Below are 21697 nucleotides of genomic sequence, written 5' to 3'. Positions count from 1 at the left end.
ATAGATAATGCTATCTGCAACACATCCAAACCTGCATTCTCTGAGGAATATCTGGCTCACCAGGGAGCTGGGCGTATTTACTCAAGATATTTGTGTAGACATCCATGCACCAAGAAAGGTACATATGGGTTCCTAGCAAATGCTTTTGCACAGCCCCTTTGCTTTCTTCCTCTTTAAGAATAAACCATTCAGCTAGACCAACTTCTTCCCTAGTCCTTTTTGCCACTTGCTATTTCCAATCTCATTCCAATGAACCTGGTTGATGATTCAGGACAGACAAAATGAGGTACTTCTTCACTAACTTCATAGTTAAACCAGGGAATCCAGATCCACAAGATGTAGTGATGGCAACTAACTTGGAAAGCTTTAAAAGACATTCATGGAGAACAAGTATACCCATAGCTACTAGCCATGAACCTCTTGGCTCCAGTATGAGAGTATCTGAACACCTGCTGCTGGGAATCACAGGTTTGGAGAGTGCTGTTGAGTTCATAAACTGCATGCAGGCTTCATCTAGGCATCTGGCTGGCCACTGTGAGATCAGGATGCTGACCATGATGGGCTTTTGGTCTGATCCAGCAGCACTCTTATTTCCAGTTTTCTGGAGAAAGTAGGGAGAGTTAATATAGGAAATATCCTGAGGTCCATGTCATGAAGCCCCATCTCTGCCTGCCCTCCAGATCCAACATAGAAACCTTTCAGAGGGTTTATGCATTGCATCTGAAAAGCACCCGTTATCTTTGCAGTTCTGCTCTACAATGTCTCCCTTCATAGTCCTTCTTATGAAACAGAATAAGAACCAGGTTAGCAGCCAACAGAGTTCTAATTGAAGGAAGGTAGCTGCTGCTGCTTCCTAAAGCATTCAGTTAGAAAAGGCTGTTTATGATCTTCTATCCACATGGTAGACGGGGGAATCAAGGATAACCCTGTGGATGATTCAACTGGGCACAGTTGGCCTTCCATTTTTCAAAACAGCAGGCTGTGACTACAGTCCATGATTTCCCCACAAAACTGACAATGATCTCTGCAGACCCATTGCCTTCATGCCCATTTTCAGGCTTTCTGGCAAGTATTCCCTGGTGCTGGGCACCTTTTAATGATCTCTTTTAATGTATCGATGTTGTTCCTGTGGTAGTGAAGCCTCTGGCATGGATTGGCTGAGCAGGTGTGGTCGCACGGAATGTTCAGCGGCTCAGGGAACAAAGCAAACTCTCCAATCCAGATTCTCTGAGAGAAGGGGTGGTGGTCAGTTTGACTGGGATTAAAACCTCACACAGGAACAGAACAGGGAATGGGAAGCTAAATCCTAGCCCAAAGGCAAGGAGGCTGAAGAAAGGGTGCACAGTAGGCAATGGAACCAGAGGAAACCTGCACATTTGGTGGGGTCATTTGTCCCCCATGAAAGATGTGGCGCTGATGGTGGGGAGATTTTCAGTGACTTTGGGGGTGCTGACCAAGTGCCATGAATTTTCAGCATGGGATGGGGGAGGGGCAAGCCATTATCTAAGATTACAAAGGGCACTCCACTTCCCTCAAGCATGAACACTCTGCTTCTTCTTCAGGCAAACAGCTGTAATCTGGGCAGCCTGGAGGGTTTCCTACTGGCAAAAATGCTCTATACGTGATACCACCAGGAGCATTCCTGGAAAATGGCTGCCTCCATTGGCAGGTCTAGGGTTTTGTTTAATCTTGGCTCACCAGGCACTGGCTTGGCTGGCTGGGGCTGATGGGAATTGTAGTAAAAACCCTCTGGAGGTTAATGAATGTTGATCAGTTCTGTCAGTTGTGACTTCTACTGCAGCACTGTGACTGAGAAATCTTAAACGGGCTATGAAGGCCCCCAAAACCTGTAGGGCCGGTTACATTCACATATTGATTTGAACTAACCTTCTCATTTTTTTAAGCTGTAGGCTTTTGTGGTTGTGGGTTTTTTTTTTGGGGGGGGAGGGAAGTGTCACAGCCCAGCCTGTAACAACATCAGAATATGAGGCATACAAATTAAATGTCTTGGTGAATGCCCCAAATTCTAATTCTGTGTATCTGAAGAAGTGTGCATGCACACGAAAGCTCATACCAAGAACTAACTTAGTTGGTCTTTAAGGTGCTACTGGAAGGAATTTTTTTATTTTGACTATGGCAGACCAACATGGCTACCTATCTGTAACTAGCCCCAAATTCTGTGAGTGTCAACATTCATGCAGGAATGTTGTTAATCCCAGATGAATTTTGTTAATCCCAGATGAACCACCCTGCTTGTTTTTTTAGCATTCAGGACACACTCTTCTTCTTCTTCTTCTTCTTCTTCTTCTTCTTCTTCTTCTTCTTCGGCATTTAAAGGAATTATTTTTCAACCTCAAGATAGAACACATCTGAATATATAAACATAAGACCGAATCCCCTTCAGAGGTGGTCAGTTCCAGCTCATTAAGAACTTTGCCAAACTCTTGAAATCAAATGGGACCATCTGGGCTTTTTGTTTTTCCGCTTGGCTACTATGGGATTTGGAGGAATAAAGTAGTTGGCTGACCAGCAAGAATATGTTGCAGGCGGTGGGGGAGAGAGAATGAATGAAAAGAGAGACCTTTTCTCATAAACTGGAAACTTTGCTCCAAAGGTTTCGTCATGCACGATCTTGCATGAACATAAACAAGGAGGCGATAAGACGCTTAACAATAAGCCATCCTTTCCTGAAACCTTGTTGAATTTTGTACTGAGAATATGATAAGAAGAACCCTGCTGCATCAGACCAATGGCCCATCTAATTTAGCATCCTGTTATCGCAGTGGCTAACCAGATGTCTTAAGAAGTAAACGGCTGGTTATTTAATATATTGCTATACTACTTTTATCAACAGCGAGAAGGCAAGACCCTTGAGGGATGATGACGATGATGATTTTGCCTCACATGCCTCTTGACCAGGCTTCCTCAACCTTGGCCCTCCAGATGTTTTGAGACTACAATTCCCATCATCCCTGACCACTGGTCCTGCTAGCTAGGGATCATGGGAGTTGTAGGCCAAAAACATCTGGAGGGCTGAGGTTGAGGAAGCCAGCTCTTGACAGACATTTCTTTTAGGGGAAGGCCTGTAGCTCAATGGCAGAGCATATGGCTTTGCATGTAAAAGGTCCTAGATTCAATTGCTCGTGTCCCCAGGTAGGTCTAGAAAGCAGCTGCCAGTCAGTGTAGACAATACTGAGCTAGATGGTCTGACTCAGTACATATAAGGAAGGCCTCTGTTATGTTGGGTGCTAAGGGCTGTGAGTTGGTGGGGCTGGGGCTGTTTGTGGTTCTGCTTCAGGCATCAAAATATCTTGGAGCAGCCCTGTGAGTAGGCATAGCAGAGAGGATAAAGCTATTCTACCACCTGCATCTCTCCTAAAAGAACCACAGTTATTGTGCAGTCAGGATTGTTTACCACTTAACATTTACTTTCCTATCTTCTTGTTTAAGCCACCCACTGGCTCTGCCTCTCACTTAACCCTTCCCATGTGAAAGTACAGTACGGAGTTAAGTAGATTTCATGGTTGGTGAAGGCTGGCACGGATCCGTCAGCTCCCAAGGCATCTGGATTTGTGTAAGCTGGAAATACATTTGCATTTTTGCTTGGCTGGCTGCACATCAGGAGACAGCACAAGATGCTCCAAACACAACAAGTAGCAAGAACAACAACAACAAAACCAGTGTTTTCAAATGCCTCTCATGTTGTCAGACAACACAGGAATGATATTTGCATAATTATCTCCACATATAATGAATTAACATCCATTCCGGAAACCAAAGCTTTGCATTCTTTCTTTCCTTTTTTTTATAAACATATTAATTTTCCTCCTTGGCTGCTATTTCTAACTTGCCAGAACTGGAAAGAGAGATAATAAAATGCCCCTTTAAGTGCAGAACAAAGATCTCGAATGAAGTAAGAGAGGAATATAAAACAGGGATGTGTGTGTCTTGCATCTGGCCTGGGAGTCTGCAGGTTAGAGGATTCACAGGTGTCTAGTGCTGCAATCCTAACCTCCCCTTACCCCACTGAGTTCAATAGGACTTGCTTCTGAGTAGATGTGGTTAGGATCGCCCTGTAAGGTGGCAAAGGATCAAGGAGTCAGAGAGCTGGAAAACTTATCGTTTTGTACCCTTTACCCTTTGTAACCTAGGGTAGGGCATTATCTTCCTAAAAGCATCTGGGTAGCTTAGGTGAGCACAAGGCACACAGCTTTGTCCTCTTAATGGAGAGGGCTGGCCTGGGAGCTCAGGAAGAAGAGCTAGGGGATATGTCACTGTTCCCCCCTCATCACTCCTCAGCCTAGCTGTCAACTTTCAGATTTGAAAATAAGGGATCACCAGCCTCATCTGTCCCGGGGAGCCTCAAAAATAAGGGATCAGCAGCCTCATCTGTCCCAGGGACAGTCTACAGGTATCTAACAATCCAGGATAGAAGTGGGAAGCAGTGGGAAACGGCGCTAGAATAAGGGAATTTTCCGCAAAAAAAGGGAAGGTTGACAGCTATGCTCCTCAGCGGCGTAGCGTGAGTTGTCGGCACCCGGGGCAAGGCAAGTAATTTGCGCCCCCCCTAACCCCTAACCTGCCGATCTGAGGCGAGTTGCCGCTGGCGCTGCCGCCCAAACCACGCCGCTTGCCCGGAGGAGGAGGGGGGCAGAGAGGCGAGGAAAATGCAACAGCCCAGCAGCTGCAGCAGCACTGGCGGAGGCGGGGCTGTGAGGAGGGGCTGCCTGGCATGTCCTCCGTGGCCCTGACGCGCGGGGCTGAGAGCAGCTGCCTGCCGGGCGCCTTCAGCCCGGACGCGCGCACAGCTCGTTGGTTCCACGAGACATGGGGCTCTGCTACAGCCTGTGCCGGAGGCTCTTCGGCGACTCCGGAGGCAGCGACTGCGCCCCCCCAGATGTTGCGCCCGGTGCGGCCGGCCCCCTGGCACCCCCCACACTACGCCACTGATGCTCCTCAGCACCCATGATCTGAGATAGCTACCTCACTCTGCCCTGAGCATCTGGGGGTGCTGGGGTGACACTCTGGGATCTGATATGTGGCAGAAGTTTTGTTGCATGAAAAGGGAGCTTAATCTGTTTCCACTTCTTCATTACTGCTTCATTAAGTGCACAAATCATTGCAAAAGAAACTTTTTAAAGTTTCCAGTGACCTCCCCTGTAAGCACTGCTTCCTTTCCACAGGGCTTTTCACTGAGAAGCACATTAAGAAGAAGAGAAGAGTTTGGTCTTGATATCCCACCTTTCACTCCCCTTAAGGAGTCTCAAAGAGGCTAACAATCTCCTTTCCCTTACCTTCTGTGAGGTGAGTGAGGCTGAGAGACTTCAGAGAAGTGTGACTAGTCCAAGGTCACCCAGCAGCTGCATATGGAAGAGCGGGGAAGCGAACCCGGTTCACCAGATTACGAGTCCACTGCTTTTAACCACTACACCACGCTGGGTGTACACACGTTGTAGGTTCTACTTACACACAATTTTCATCACTCACCCTCCTTCAAAGTGGGAATAGATTACACAAATGTGCACCCCCACATCCCACATAATGCATGTCCGATCCTTTGGCTCTCTCCCCACAAATGGTCACATTTCCCCTCACCCTCCTTCCTTTCTCGTTCCTGGAGCAAAGCTATTCCTTGGACTTTGGGGAATAAATAAGCTACAGTTATTTCCTCTAAACTCAGCTCACTGGATCCATCTCTCCATTCTCAGATTAAAATATCACTGTAGCATGAGGTGATAAATTGAGGTCTTAAGTGTGCGCCGTTCCCTTCATCAGATACAGCCAAGGCTGAAACTCCAGTCGTGAGCCTATGTCTGAAATCTCGGCTGGCTCCAGGACTCAAGGAGAGAGGGGAGGCCCTTTCCTCTGATGCCTGTTTATACACCTTGTTGCTCAGACTCATCAGACAACAGATTACTGACTGAGCTCCGGTCCCAGTTGGACTTGGGTCAGTCTGAAGTTTAAAAAGGGGGCTGGGGGTAGCAAAAACTTTTCTATGAAAATCAAACCACCAGATTTTACTAAATCAATGTGTTATAATTGTAGAGAAAAACTTTTTTATTTACTTTTACAGGGGAAGGGCACATTTATTGGCCCTGGTTCAATCCCAGGTGTTTTTTAAAAGGGGCTGGTCAGAATGCAAGCGATAGGAGGAAAGACACACACCCTTGACACAAACAACCTTGGAAGAGTAACTGCTAATCATGGTGATCCAGTGTGTGGAAGCCATGCAAAAGGTGAATACCATGCCAGAGATTAGTAGGAAAGGAACTTAAAGTTAAACTGTTGCACTGTCACAATGCCATTATACGAATTTGTGGTGCAACTACATTTGGAATGCTGTGTGCAGTTTTGGTCACCTCAAAAAGGATATACAGTCATATCTTGGATCCCGAATGCCTTGGTACTCAGGCGTTTTGGTTCTCAAATGCTGCAAACCTGGAAGTGAGTGTTCCAGTTTCTGAACGTTCTTTGGAACCTGAATGTTTGACAGGGTTTCCATGACTTCCAATTGGCTGCAGGAGCTTCCTGCACCCAATCAGAAGCCATGCTTTGGTTTCCAAACATTTTGGAAGTCGAATGGACTTCCAGAATGGATTCAGTTTGACTTCCAAGGTATGGCTGTAGTAGAGTTGGGAAAGATTTGTAAAATGGCAACCACAATAATCAAGGGGATGGAACAACTCCGCTATGAAGAAAGGTTGTGGCATTTGAGACATTTTAGTTTAGAAAAAAGGTGAGTAATTATTTCTTCTTCCTCCTCCTCTTCTTCTTCTTTACATGCCACCCATCTGATCGGGTTGCCCCAGCCACTCTGGGCAGCTCCAAACAGAATATTAAAACACAATAAAACATCGAACTTTAACAACTTTGAGAGCCAGTGTGGTGTAGTGGACTCATAATCTGGTGAACCAGGTCTGATTCCCTGCTCCTCCACATGCAGCTGCTGGGTGACCTTGGGCCAGTCACACTTCTCTGAAGTCTCTCAGCCTCACTCACCTCACTCAGTGTTTGTCGTAGGGGAGGAAGGGAAAGGAGATTGTTAGCTGCTTTGAGACTCCTTAGGGTAGTGATAAAGCGGAATATCAAATCCAAACTCTTCTCTCTTCTTCTTCTTCCTCTCTTTCCACACACAAATAGCCACAGCCACAGGACTGTTCATTTTACAAAGGCTAGTGACAGGGTGCTGAGGCACCAAGAGGGTACAGCCTAAGGTGGCCTTACAGCACCTCCCTACTGGGCTTTGGGCTCAGTTGGCACCCCAGTCAGATGTGAAGGCCAGTGAGAGGACACCAGAAGAATGGGCAGGGGAAAACCCATTTTTCTCAATTTTTTGAGGGATTTTGCAGGCCTTCACCTGGAACACTGAACATCTGTATCTCTCTCCAGCTGTTCCTTATCTGACTTATCAAGCCCCTCTGCCAGGGAGGAGAAATAGCAGGTCTTGACTGGCTGCAGGGTTGCCTCCCAGGCAGTCTCAACCAGTAAGCCCTGCTGGCAGGAGCCCTGATCCTGCAACCCCACAGGAGGGAAACAAGATCCTGTACCCCAACAGGAGGGAAACAAGATAAGCAATTGGGCAGTCACTGGTGGTCTGTGACACAGCCCTGTAAAATAAGCCATCCCTTATATTGCAGTGGTGGGACAGTGGCTGCCTCATTTTGGATCCCAGCAATTGGTTGGGGGGGGGGAAACACTTTGCATATTAGAAATGCTATTGAAATTATATGTTTTGATGCCAGTGCTGATTTATTGCTTTTCCTGTGGATTTTTTTTTTTTTGTATTTTGTTTTCCAGTACGCTTTGCAAAATGTTAATTTATCTGCCAACCGGGTTATGGGTTTGTAAACGGCAGTTCAGTGAAATTAGGTAAATGTCCCTTTTTTTGGAGGGAGGGGGAAGCAATTAAAATCATTTTGGCTTTGCCTGTTTGCCTGTTCTCTGGTATCCAGTGGCAGTGCCCGGCATCGGAGTCAGACTAAGACTCTGTTCTTCAACAACGGGGAGAAAATATATGTGGTTGTTCTTGTCGTATGGACAAAAATAGCACAGTATAAAACGCAAAGCCTAGAAAAAGGTCAAAACTGATGTTTACCAGGGTCTACTTCACATTGCCTCCTACAGTCTGGTTCATTTTTATTTATTTATATTAAATTTCTATCCCAAAGGAATCCAGGTGTTACAACAATCGAAACATATTAAAAACAATTCCAAAAGTGTATGATTCGAATATAGTAATGGTCTGTATGTTTTAATCTCTCTCTCTCTCTCTCTCTCTCTCTCTCTCTCTCTCTCACACACACACACACACACACACACATTCTACTAATGTTTGTCCCTTTTTAAATAAATGCTTTCCCCCCTATGTTTTTAGCTGTTTCTGTTTTAGCTGTAAGACGCCAGCCATGCTCCCTGGTTTCTAGGTGCAGGCTCTCCCCACCACCCCACATGTAGGTCTGCCCCTGCTTTCTTTTCACTTTTTTTGAAAACCTCCTGCAAAAGGGGACTTTTTTCCAGTTGGAGAACAGCCTTTACCAAAGGTGTCATGGGCTTTGAAGACACTTGAACTCAGGACGCAGGGGAGAAACATGCTAAGAGGAAGGCACACTTGGAAAATCCACACTGTGATCAACTCCTGCCCGGAATCCAATGTCCCCACTGTGGAAGGACGTGTGGATCCAGAATTGACCTCTACAATCACTTACAGACTCATTGTTAAAACCGTGTTTATGGAAGACAATCTTACTCGGCTATGAGTGATCACCAAAGAAGAATTGGTGAACAGCCAGTGGCTATCACCTTCTTGCCCCCGTTGTAAATTTTTGAAGATCACTGTTGGAAAAGAATAGCTAACTAGATGGAACTTAGTGTGACCCAGACTTGCAGATCTTCAGTTCTTGAATCAAGTTGCCTAGCTTGCCACATGAACTAATCTCACCTAGTTCACTGATAATGCAACAAAGAGGTTGCAAAACACATCTAAATTCTGGCTTGATGCTAAGCTTGCGTTTGAGAACAGCATCCTCCCAAACGATTTCTCTGCAACCTAGAAATGTGTCAATTAACAGATTTTTCAGAAACCCAATCCAAGATTCCTGAGCTGTGCATTTATTTATTTTTTGAAACCTTGGATGTTCCATTTTGTGAAAAGGGGAATAAAATGGAACCAGGTCATTCATTATTATTTTTTAATTCTCTGTTACCTAAATATTTGTAGATATGGTACAAATACCTTATTCAATTTAAATCACATTATCCTATTCAATTTAAATATAGACAGAATTGTTCAAAGTTAATGGTAATACTTATTGTTATAGTTGCCTTAGTAACAGAATTTCCTCATGCTGCTATCTCTGCCTTTAGATAATGTCAACTCCTTACGTCTGCATTTAGGTTAATATGCAAAATAGTTTATCATACCGTAAAGGCTGATGTGTGGCTCACTCACTCATTTTCTAAAGAAGGATCCACAGAAGGGAGGGGGTATCTCTGGTGTTTAAGAGTACTTATAAACATTACTTCCAGCAGATTTATCAGCAAATATGACTGGAGACATGGATATCTAGCAGTAAGGGGTGGTAGCATCACAGTTATAAGAATCTGAACCATGGGGGACAACTAACAGTGACTCCCCTGAAAACCATAGTGATTGGGTAGGGATATAAGGAGTCAGATGATCCCCAACGAATTCTGAACCCAAGTTGTTAAGTACTGTAGCCTATAAATTAATATGGGAACCTTGAACATGAGCCTTTAATGTCAATAGCCCAGTCCTGTAGAATTTACCCTGCTGCTAGAGATACAGCAGGCGTCTTCTGTGCCGAAAACGTTTCTATTCTGACAGGCTTATGCATCCTCCACAATAGTCTAAGAGGTTTGTTTTTCATTTATTTTTTGCTTTTAACTTGCTTTTAACTTTTTTCTGATTTTATTATTTGGTTTCATGCTTTTATACTGTAAACCACTGTGATATATTTTTATGGTACAGTGGAATATACATATTTTTAAAAATAAAATGCTAAATAAACATTGAATAGATAAAAAGAATCTTGAATTAATGCAATATGTAATGATGGCCACCAACTTGGATGGCTTTAAAGGGGGATTAAGAAATTTCATGGTGGCTATGACTCATGATGGGTACAGCTATGTTGCCTCTGAATACTAGTTGCTGAGGATCAGGAGCGGGAGAGAGGGTGATTGTGGGTGTTTCGAAGAGGCATCTAGTTGGTTACTGTGGGGACAGAATGCTAGACCAGATAGGCCTTTGGTCTGACCCAGCAGGGCTCGTCTTGCTCAAAATAACTATGGATTTTGGGGGGGCAACAGTGGAATGAGCTTCCTGAAAGCTGTATTAAACTGATTAATGGGGCACCAGCTATTACCAAACTCTAAAACGTTTAGCAGTTCCATATAGCATTCTTTAGGATGCAATTTATGTGACGAATGCTGTTGAGAATATCATCATATTGTGCTTCATTGAATTTTGTTAATGACTTGGGCTTGTAATTATTTTGTAGTTTGCAATTTGCCTTTCTGAGCTCTCACTCAGTCACTTTATTAGGGTATGATTTATATGAGAAACTTCATTAAGAGTGTTAATCATGGTGTCTAGATTGGAAATTAAAACATGCTCATCAAGATTACAAATGGAGGAATTTCCATTTTCCTTCCACATAAAGGCACAAATTAACATGATACTTAATTCCATAGCTTAACTTCCAGTAAACAACAGACACATGCCCCTTTTGTCTACCGTTAGCTGAGCTGCAAGGGAATAATTCTGCTCTGTTTAGAGGCCAAAACAAAGAAAAATGGGAATTTTCCAACTTCCTTCTTATGCTGTTTGAAGGGGGGAAGAGACAGTGGTTTAGATGCTTTTATGGGCATCTTTTTCTCTTTCTGCCTGTCTAGGGCAGCGAGAGAAGCAACCAGAGGGAGAAAGTGGATAGGGAGAAGTTTGAAGAAAGTGAAAAGAGAGAAGTTTTTCTCCTTCTGTCATAATACTGGAATTTGGGACATCCAATGGTGTCCAATAAATGTTGGAACACTCAGGGAAAGCAAAGGAAAGTGATTCTTCTAGTTAAACAATGGAATTCATTTCCCCAAGAGATAGCAATGGTTTTAGAGGGATAATAGACAAAATCACACCTTTCCATGGCTGTGCTCTACCTTCACTGTCAAAGGCAGCATGTCTCTAAAGGCCACTTGCTGGGAATCACAGCTGGGGAGAGGGTTGCTGCACTCAAGTCCTGCTCTCCTGCTTCCCACAGGGGCGTGTGGTTGGTCACTGTAGGAACAGAGGGCTGGACTAGATGGGGCTTTGGCGTGATCCACCATGACTCTTATTCTTTTCTTATAGGGGACAGGTGCCCCTAAAGCACACACACTCTGAAAATTCTAAGACATGCACACAGGCCCCCAAAGCCTGGCATCCCTTGCTGCAGTTCTTCGTTTTCTTTAAGTTTAAAAGCTGCAGAGAGGGGCTAACTGTTATGTACTCAGTGGTCTGTGTTTGCCTGAGCTTGAGTCTGGACTAAGGATTCTGAGCCCCTGTGTTCTGATTCGATACATGATATCCAATCACAGAACATTGCAGGATTTGGGCCTCTGCCATTGGCCCTTAAACTCTGAGTTATGATTTGCAGCTTGGAAGTTTAGGCAGCCAATCACGTTGGGAGTGGGAGCGGCCCAGGCCTTCAGAAATGTATATAAGCAGTTGCTTTGCCCCTGTTGTCCAGTTCTGTTAATTCAATAAAGCTTCTTGTTCTTATCACTGTGTCTTGCCTCGTGGGAACCCACCTACATGTCACTAACTGAGTTCAAGAAATGAGGCTGGGGGTGGGGTAACACTCCCCCCCAAGCCATTTTCCTGCTTTCAGTTTTTCTCCTTCCAAGCTGTGGATTGCTTTGCAGGAGCAAATATCTAGGGGGACATTATGGTGTCTGTATGGGCTTGTCCACACACCCGCTTGTCCTGTGCATAGGAAGCACTGATCCTAGCAGTTTTCCACTTCCTAAGCATGGATCCGTTCACAGGGATTTGTACCGTGTTTCTCACACCCAAAGCCATTCCTCTGCCCACTGTACCACCAAAGTTATAAGCTTTATCCTTGCTTTTGCATCCTGTAGGAAATATGTCAGGAGCTCACAGAACCTCTTTTGACATAAAGCTACAGTCATTTCCCCTGAACACAGCTCACTGGCTCCATCTCTCCATACTGTGATTAAAATCTTACAGTAGCATGAGGTGATAAATTAAGGTCTTAAATGTGTGTCGTCCCTTCGTCAGGTACAACCAAGTGTGAAGGCTCCTTGCAGCATGTATATGCGTCAGAGGACTCTCTTCAGCCTTCAGAGATCAATAGGGGCGAGGGAGCAGACCTTCCCAGAACTCCTCTTCATATATTTTATTGCCCCTCACAGTGGCCTTGGTTGCCTGGTGTCCTAGTTCCCGGGTATGCCAGTTTCCTATGTTCAAGGAATACATTTTGTAACGGAGCATTGTGTCATGGGAGCCCTTTCTTGCAGCCTGAAGTGGTTCAGTCCAGGCACAGGCTGACAGTGGTTAGCGATAAATTCTGAACTACAGGAACTCATCATGACAGCTCCTATAGCTATGTCCCAATGAGGCAGCTGTTTTGATCTGTCATATGTTATGTATGACCTATCATATACACACAATCTCCTATCTCTCACACACACAAAACAGGGGGTGAGGCATAGAATATGGGGTCCTGATACTTTGTGCTGTGTATGACAGCACAAAATGGCTGCTATGGGCACCAAATGAAGAAAAAAAGATTTTTTTTTAAAAAAAGTTGGCAGTACTCCATACCAGCAAATACTGTCACAAAAAAGTGCTGCACAACATAATATCTAATTTAGTAGGAGCAGAGTTGTATTCACTGATTCTTCCCTCTGACTGCATAGATTTGGCTTGTAAAACACACTGAGTTATAACAAAAGATCTTCAGCCAACTAAAATGCAATCTATAGCTTTTAACTAAATATGCAAAACAATCTTGTAAAGAAAACTTACCATTTAGCATGCTTGCATGAAAGGGGAACCCTGTCAAAGAGAAGGAAAGAAGTATTTAGCCTCTGCTTCCTCATTTCCTCTGATTTTCTCTATGCTAAACTGCCAAAGCCAAACCTCATTATCACCTTACTCACTTGTCAGAGCAAGGAGGCCAGTTGGTTACCCTGGCGCTCTGGAAGATGATGCCTTCTGCTCTGAAGAAAGGCTGTGAGCTGCCTTTACCTTCATTCCCCTTCCAATACACAGACTTACCACCCATAAATTCTATAAACCCACAAATGAATAAAAACCCATATGGGGACATTGGAAAAACTTCTTTTATCAAAGATGGCAGAAGGCCAGTGTGTTCAGTTTGAGCCTAGGTGAGTCTGCAACAACGATTTTCTTCTTTTATATGAAATGCCGCTGGAGAGTAGCAATATTTGAGAGGAGAGAAATGAAAGCTCTAGCCTGTTCCTCTGATCATTTCAGTCTGTTCCAGCCACCAGCTGAACTGAATGCATATATGTCAATGCTGCTTGCTGAAATAAGAGATGAACCCAATTTGCTCCCCAAAAAGCCTCACAAATTTTTCTGCGGTGATTCTTTTTAAGTCAAAAGTGCTCTGAATATTTTATTTGCTGGATATTTACTGTACTGTATTTGAGACCTGTATTTCACATTCAAAAATGTACTGGTATTGAACTGCATTTTATGGTGACCCGGAATGCTACTTTGCATTAGACAGTAGTTAATGTGCTATAGGATTTGGTGCCTGACTGTAACAGGTATTTAGTATCCACAACATTTCCCTCAAAACAAAGCTCCATTGGATTCGATGGGATTTACTCCCAAGTAAGCATGCATAAAAATGCAGCCTTAGGGTGCCTCCAGACTGTATTTAGAGGGAGGGATTTGCATGCACACTGGAATTTTAGATTTCTGTATCTAAAGTGGATTATAGTGCCTTAGTACAGCACATCTCCTTTGAAAAAGAAACTGGACATTTTCTGGTTTAGAAAGAGAGGGAAATGCATTGAGAAATGCAGATTGAAAGGAAGTACTTACAGGAATACATGTAAATACCCCACAAATAAAACAGGATGGATGCTCCTTGTCAAATAACAGCCCCAGAAACAAATTGGAATGAATGTTCAATAAAGACCAGATTTTGAACACCACCGGATGTTCTTTTTATTGTGCATCATGATGATTTGTGTCCATGGTGATATTGGGGTGGTTATGCTTGAACCTGCGCTCAATACTGTTTGTGCCTGCAAAACTTCTGGGGTGGACATACTGTGCATGTCCCATAACCTTCTGCTGAAATTCTGCCACTTATCATACCAATGTTCTGGACTGGGGGTGGACGGGAGGGAGGTTGTCTGCCTTTTGTTGCATTGTAGCACAAGAGTGTGCCCTCCCAAGCAATAATGTGGTAACACTGGGGGAGCATCACAGAAAAACTAATACATCAGAATGATGTGTGGGGATTCCAGTACAAGGCACCACTTAATGTATCAGAATACACCTGCAAAAACAAAACAAAACAGGGACCCATATTCTAACCACCACATATACGGGTCATCTGGAAGATCCCTTTGACTTGCTCTGATTTCAGTAGGCATCAAATATGAATTCTCATCATACACTAAATGTCTCAGATGAGGAGACAACCCTTAAATTTGTTGGTAAAAATTCACAGACAATGTGCAAATTTGAAATTGTGTATTTGAAGTTTGATTGGCAAACCTGGCAAGTTCAGAACATTTGCAAATATTTGTTCTGGCTTTAGCTGATATCAACACAAAGCCGTCATTGTGTGGGAAATGTCATTCTGTGCCAAGTTCACAGAGTGGCAAAGGCTACTTTAGAAATTTGCAATGCCTTAAACAGAGAGCTGAATATAATTTTAATGCAATTAAATAAAAGCCATAAATTAGCACAGACAAAGAGCTTCTCTCTGATGCAGAAAGATTTAAATTATAATCTTTCCTTATCCAGAATTACCTTTCATTTAAAATATTGATTTCTTTGATTTTTTTCATAGCAAAAGAAAATAATGAACTCTTGATGGAATAACCTTAATTGCATCTTGAGCTCCTAAAGAGATAGTGCTATTCTAAATGCTGGGATTTAAATGGTTGCTTAAGGTAATAAATGCATATAATGAATGAAAATTAACAATTTTATGTCCTGAAATTGATAGACTCAAATAATATACTAAAATTTATTGATTCTGTGGAACTTACTGTAATTCCATCTCTACAAACCCTGCCTCAACCTGCTTCACATATGGAAATTCTAATTAAATTGTTCAAGGATCACATATTTCTTCCAGACTGTCATTATTTTCAATCACATACGAGCAAATTCAGGTCACATAGTTACAGCTGATTGGGAGATTGTGTGCAAGAAGTCCACTTCCCCAAAGGAATGTATTTTTTTGCAGTAAGGAAAGCGGTGGAGAAATGCCCTGGAAAGTGTGGGATAACATGCTTGATGCAACTCCATCTAACTACCCTATCAAACAAATCAGAAGGAATGCTCAACAACCAGGTTGCCTGGAAGCACCCATTGTAATAATTCTCTGTAGCTCAGGACGCCTGGTCACCTTAGACAGGAAAGGCAGGATCCACCTGGGAGAACCGTGGCTACCTAATATTTAAAATGAGAACCCAGGCCGACCGTGCCAGAGCCTGAGCCTGAACTGCCCACACACAAATAAAAAAGATCAGAAATAAAATCCCCCAAACCCAGACAATTGCTTTAACTTGTAAAAAACAACCCAGGATTTGTAGAACATGTAAAGTAGCTTTGTGTGAGAAAGGAGACTTTACCAATTGTCAGGGGGAAGGCATCATCTGCATGGACAGAGCTCTACTTCCCAAGGACAACAGCAGCAGCTTTGCTTTTCTGTAAAAATTTGAATGGCAGCTGCTGCATCCTCCCTAACCCCATGGTACTGAGGAGCAGCTATTTTTCACTGCCTTCATGGCAAACATTTAAGTATCTGAAAGCTATTATCATCACATTTCTTCAATCTTCTTTTCTGCATGCTAAACCTATACTGTTGCCTGATTCAAAAGTTGATATTAAAGCACCACAGGGAGCCATAAAGCTGGGCCTCAGTGTTACTCAGTGATTCAGCAAATAGAATAGGATACTATAATACAGACACATGCTTGCTGATTCCCTTTAAACCACCACCTTAGTCCTCCCCTGGCACTAGCTCTTTCTCTTGCTTCTGCAAGACAATCAGTGTTGAAAGGGGAGGAAGGAAGTCCATTTCTCCCACTGCATGGGAGAGTTTGCAACTCTATCGGTCCTGTCTCTCTAGTGATTCCCCCCCCCCCAAAGTAAAATGTAGAACAGGGTTTCCCAAATTTGGGTCTCCAGCTGTTTTTGGACTACACCTCCCATAATCCCTAGCTAACAGAATTAGTGGTCAGGGATTATGGAAACTGTAGTCCAAAATCAGATGGAGACCCAGGTTTGGGAAACCCTGGTGTAGAAGGTAGTATAGAGAGTGTTAGTTTAGCAATCGGCTGCACTGATTCTCCAGCACAACGTGGTGCTCTCCAGCTGTTTTGGCCTGCAATTCCCATCAGCCGCTGCCAGCATGGCCAATGGTTAGGTATGATGGGTTCTGTAAGAGGGCCACTGCCAGTGAAGGCTGGTCCATTAGTGCAAATGGGGCAGTGCCCCAACAACCTGTTTGGATTCCTCCAAGCCAACCTGCTTCCTTACTTATATCCAGTCCAGGGGGTGTCACTGGCTGACAGATTTCTCCTCCTCTTTGGTTTTAGTGTTACGGAATACACACCAACACATTAGCAGCACAAATACAGCCGTCACCTTGCCCAACCTGAAATCATTTATGGTTGCTGTGAACATGCTGCTTTGAGACCCTGCTCCCCATAAGGGTGGGTGTGGTTACTCAATATGCTTTTGAAAACCTGTCCCTTGATAAGGGTATTCACTCCTTTTTCTTCCTGCACATGCCACAGGTGAATTAAGGAATTGGTGATTGCAGGGCTGGATTTAGGTTCGATGAGGCCCTAAGCGGTCATGGGGCCCTTGATATGTCCAGCTGTCCTTTGTCAACAACAAATTGTTGCTGTTTTTTGTGTTGAATATATGCTATATGGTAATTTATGGCCTAATAGGTATCTAAAACCATTTGCACATAACAAATTGGAGCCAACACAACACAAAACACTGTTGCTGTATATAGGTTTTATTTTATTTGTTTTTTATCTTATATTTTGGAAATGTACATCCAGTGTTTTTTCCCTTTAAATTTTTTTGGGGCCCCCAAGAGAGTGGGGCCCTAAGCTACAGCTTGTTTAGCTTATACGTAAATCCAGCGCTTAGTGATTGCAATATTGGTCTAGGCTCACGCACAATGTCATCAGGCAGGTGTAGATACATGCCCCCCACTGCAGAACAGCCACCATCCAACATGCACAGGTGTGTGTGTGTGCAGAATCAACCTGCAATGTGTCACCGCCCACGCCCCAGAATGAAACCAGTTTCTCAATAAGTGATTTTCAGGGGCATCCCCCCCCCAATAGATCTAGATTGTGCGTGGAATGCACAGGATAAAAGCAAGCAAACAAACCAATAACTTGGTCCCCAAAGATTCTAGAATAGATATGTATATGCAGCCTCTGCCTCAAGAAACATTTGTTCTTTTACCAGGAAGCACCTTGAAACTTGGTGTACATGCATGCGGACGTGAGCTGTTTTAATATATTGACAGGGAAACTGTTTGGTTTGCCTTAGAAAAACCTTGTCTGAAAACATTTGCATTCTTCTCCTTTCTTGCTAAAGATTTCTCTTTTTTTGAGGCTACAGTTGTGCATCCCCCATTTTTATTCCTTTAACTGTTTGGAATATTAACTCTTCTTCAGCTCAATAGTGGAGATTGATTCAAATGAAAGCAAACACTTTCCAGGGCTAATGCATTATGCAGTCAGGGTAGCAAAAGATTACAAGTCTAACCAGGTTTAGTATTCACTCATTACTGCGGAGGTCAAACATGCATACCTGTATCTAGTTCCATTAATGTCTGTTATTTTGCCAGCCTCAGCCTCTCTTAGAATTCTTAGAGCATTGAGGAGGTTTCCGCCCCCTTTTCATTTATTTTCAGAGTTGCCCTTGTAAAGGAGTCTTGCAATCAGCAAGTGTTTTCAAACAATGCTGTTGAAAGTTACTTTGAAATCCAAGGCAAGCAAAGCAACTTGGCAGCTCAAAGAACAGTCTGGGAAGTGATGTGGTCTCAATGCTTTGGATGGGTTGATAGGCAGGAGTAACCATGTGGAGACAGCAACACTTCTTTCTGGCAGTTGCTGGAAAGCACAGTGAAATATACTCTGAGTCAAGAGTGGATTTCATGCTCTTTATTCAGCTCATAGTGGTGAGGAGGGAATGAAAGTGCCCTCAAAGTATCTGCTTTATATACATTATTTACACAATGGGCTGCACGTGATTGGCTAACTCCAGAATTCTCCTGTAGGCCAATCAGGTTGTGGATTCACTTCTATCTGGAACTGGATTGGGTGGCTCCTGCCGACCAATCATACTGCTGCATTGTTCTAGGACCAATCAGACTGCTGCATTCTGAATCCTATTGTTCTAGGACCAATCAGACTGCTGCAGTTTGGATCCTATTCAACTCAGTACATAACACACAGGAAAGGAGACCGCTCTTGTGCTCAAATCCTGCTTATTGGTCTCCCACAGGCAACTATTTCGGGCAGAGGCTGAGAGGGCCCATGTGACAATGCAGACTGTCTGGAGGAGGCCGAGCACTCTGGAGAGCTGGTCACTGAAGCTGTGATGCATGCGATTCACACTGGGCCCCTTCAAAATTGAGGGCCCACGGTCCCCTGCCAACAAATATTGAGGGGGCCAAGGTGTCTTTGGCTGAAAAAAGACTTCCATATCATTGCTCTGTTTGAAGGGCTGCCCAGTCCAAACCTAGTTTGAACATAAAGAACCATCGGGAGAACGGCAGGTGCTGTCATCCATCATCATCAGTTAGCACCAGGACAGCAGGCTGAGCAGGAATGTAGTACATCTGGTCACAGTCCCCCCCCCCCACTATGGAGAGGCACTCTGCATTTCTGTTTAAATTATAGAAAACTGTATCCATATAAATTTATGGAAATCTGTGCCCTCTTTTTTAGCTTCCACTTTTGGTGATTCTTTCTTTGACAATGTGTAAATGGCCACTTCAGACTCAAGAGGCCTCTTCTGTGTATAATGAACTCTCCACGCCAATGGTTTCTCCTCCTCTCCTTTGCAAAGTCATTTTGCTCATGAAGTTAGGGGAACAGCATGGGGTGGAGCTAGCTAGCGGCAGGTGCTCATTTCTAGTTGAATGGAAACTTGAAGTGGTCTGGGACCAACAGAAAATTGGTCAAGGCTTTTAGAATGGAGGTGGTTGGTGGGGTTGTATTCCATTCCTCACTCCTTTTGAAGCTCACCAGCATCAGTGCTTCCACCACATAAGCAGCCCAATCCTATGCATGCTTACTCAGAAGTTCCACTGTTTTTAATGGGTAATTCTACACAGGGGTGCAGACATAAACTGTGTGGCTTCCTTTACCCTCTGTTTTTATGTTTGCATTTTCCACCTCTTCTGCTAGCCTTTAATTGTGGCATGTTCTGCGCCTATATTAGACTGTAAAATCATTTTGGGGAGGGGTTTAGACTGAGATGGACAAAGACTTCAATCCTGTAGATCAAGGGTAACCTACTCTCTTCACCCCTGAGCTCTGGCCTTGCTAGCAAGGGGTGATGGGAGTTGTAATTCAACAACATCTGGGGACCCACAGGTTGAGAAAGGCTGTTCTAGAGGCTACTTCTGCTATACATTTCCCCCCAGCCTAAAGGTGCAATTTTCTACTTTTTTACCCAGGAATCAATCCCACTGTAATCAGTGGAACCTACTTCTGACTAGACATGCACAGGATTGCGCAGTTAGTTCTCATGACTAACTTGGATTGCACCCATATCCTTTAAAATGCAGTACAGTATTGCTTAGTTCTTAAAACGTTTCTCTCTTGTTGCACTAAAAAAATGCTGTAACCTTCTTGTCACATTCTAATCTTAGGCTTCCAGGTATCTAAATAAAGAAAGTAGCACCCTCCTTCTTCAGTGTTAATCTGCTGTGAACTACAAATAACACCAATGGGGGGTGGTGGTAGGGAGGAGGTTCCTGTGTTTTTATTTTTCAAACCTATATCACTGTTTAAAATTTGCATAAACACTGTAGAGGAATATTAACTTCCATTATTTATGGTTCTGTAGAACTTCACAAAGATGTGCCTGGCACTTGATAGATGACGATTTTAAAGATAGTTCAGCTCACATCATAAATAACCGCAAAAGGTCAGAGCTCTTCCTTACAGTAGCCTCTGAAGAGGAGTGTACTTAAAGAGGGAATAATTTCCTGTCAGTATGGCAACATTTTGCCAGAATTAATTGTAAGAGAAATCAAAATACAAGCCTGGCACACTGCAAGAGTTCTGTGCTTTGGAGGCGGAAAGGCTAAATTTCTGTAGATTGCTTTTGGCTTTTATCTTGCGCATCCTTTTCTTTTGAGAGGCAAATAAATAAATAAATGGAGGGCAGCAGCAAATACTAACAATCCCAGCAAGTGAGGTAAATGTCAAAAGGCAATGAGGAATGAACATAGACACACACGCGCACGCGCGCACGCGCGCACGCGCGCGCACACACACACACACACACACACAGAAGCACTGCAGAAAAGTTGAATTAGGCCTGAGTATATGATATAAATTCCGCTCTATGGTAACTGTAAAAACTGTGGTTCAGGCTGCTCAGCCATTATGGGCTTCCACGGGCAGGAAGGCCTCTGGCTTTTCTTTTCTTGCACACAAGCCACAACCACTGGATTGCTCATTTTACAGTGGCTTATTGGTGACAGGGGAAGTTAAGAAAAATCTGTTCCCCCACCGAATACAGCCCCTACTGGGCTTTGGCTCAGTTGGAATGTCAGTCAAGATGTGAAAGCCCAGGAGCAAAAAAGAAAAAAGAAAAATGAGGATGGGGGTGGGCCCGGGGCGTAGGAAGGGGGGGCTGGGGGCGAGCCACCCCAGCTTCCATCATGGAGGGGGCAACAAATCAAGGAGAGCCAGTGTGGTGTAGTGGTTAAGAGCGGTGGTCTCGTAATCTGGTGAACTGGATTCGCTTCCCCACTCCTCCACATGCAGCTGCTGGGTGACCTCTCAGCCTCACCTCACAGAGTGTTTGTTGTGGGGGAGGAAGGGAAAGGAGAATGTTAGCTGCTTTGAGACTCCTTTGGGTAGTGATAAAGCGGGATATCAAATCCAAACTACTACTACTACTACTACTACTACTACTACTACTCTTCTTCTTCTTCTTCTTGTCTTCTTGTTCTTCTTCTTACTGCCCTACTAGGGTGGTTCATAAAAATCTTTTTTTAAAAAAAATGCCTGCTCCAAAGGTCTTATTTTACGACACTAGGGGTTATATAGCTATATATGAAATTTCATGCATATCAGTTAATATCTTGACCCTCCTCCGTGAAAATAGCTGCTTACTTGGCCGTTTTCCTATGTCATGAAGGCTGAAATTTCAGTTCAGTGGAGCACTTACTGTTCCCAACCCTAACCCTGC

The 21697-nt window shown here is 43.8% G+C and overlaps 1 long non-coding RNA gene across 1 annotated transcript in view; it reads right to left on the bottom strand.

Annotated features, from left to right (window-relative positions):
* The window catches only part of LOC309541484, a 174935-nt gene that overhangs the window by 47252 nt on the left and 105986 nt on the right, over positions 1-21697 (bottom strand). The window contains exon 3 of the long non-coding RNA XR_014223731.1: positions 13043-13072. This is a non-coding gene — a long non-coding RNA (uncharacterized lncRNA). The remainder of the gene's footprint in view (positions 1-13042; positions 13073-21697) is intronic.

This window comes from Podarcis vaucheri, assembly GCF_965113315.1.
Source record: "Podarcis vaucheri genome assembly, chromosome: 10".
NCBI classification, from domain to species: domain Eukaryota; kingdom Metazoa; phylum Chordata; class Lepidosauria; order Squamata; family Lacertidae; genus Podarcis; species Podarcis vaucheri.
This window is presented reverse-complemented; position numbering and strand designations above follow the sequence as displayed.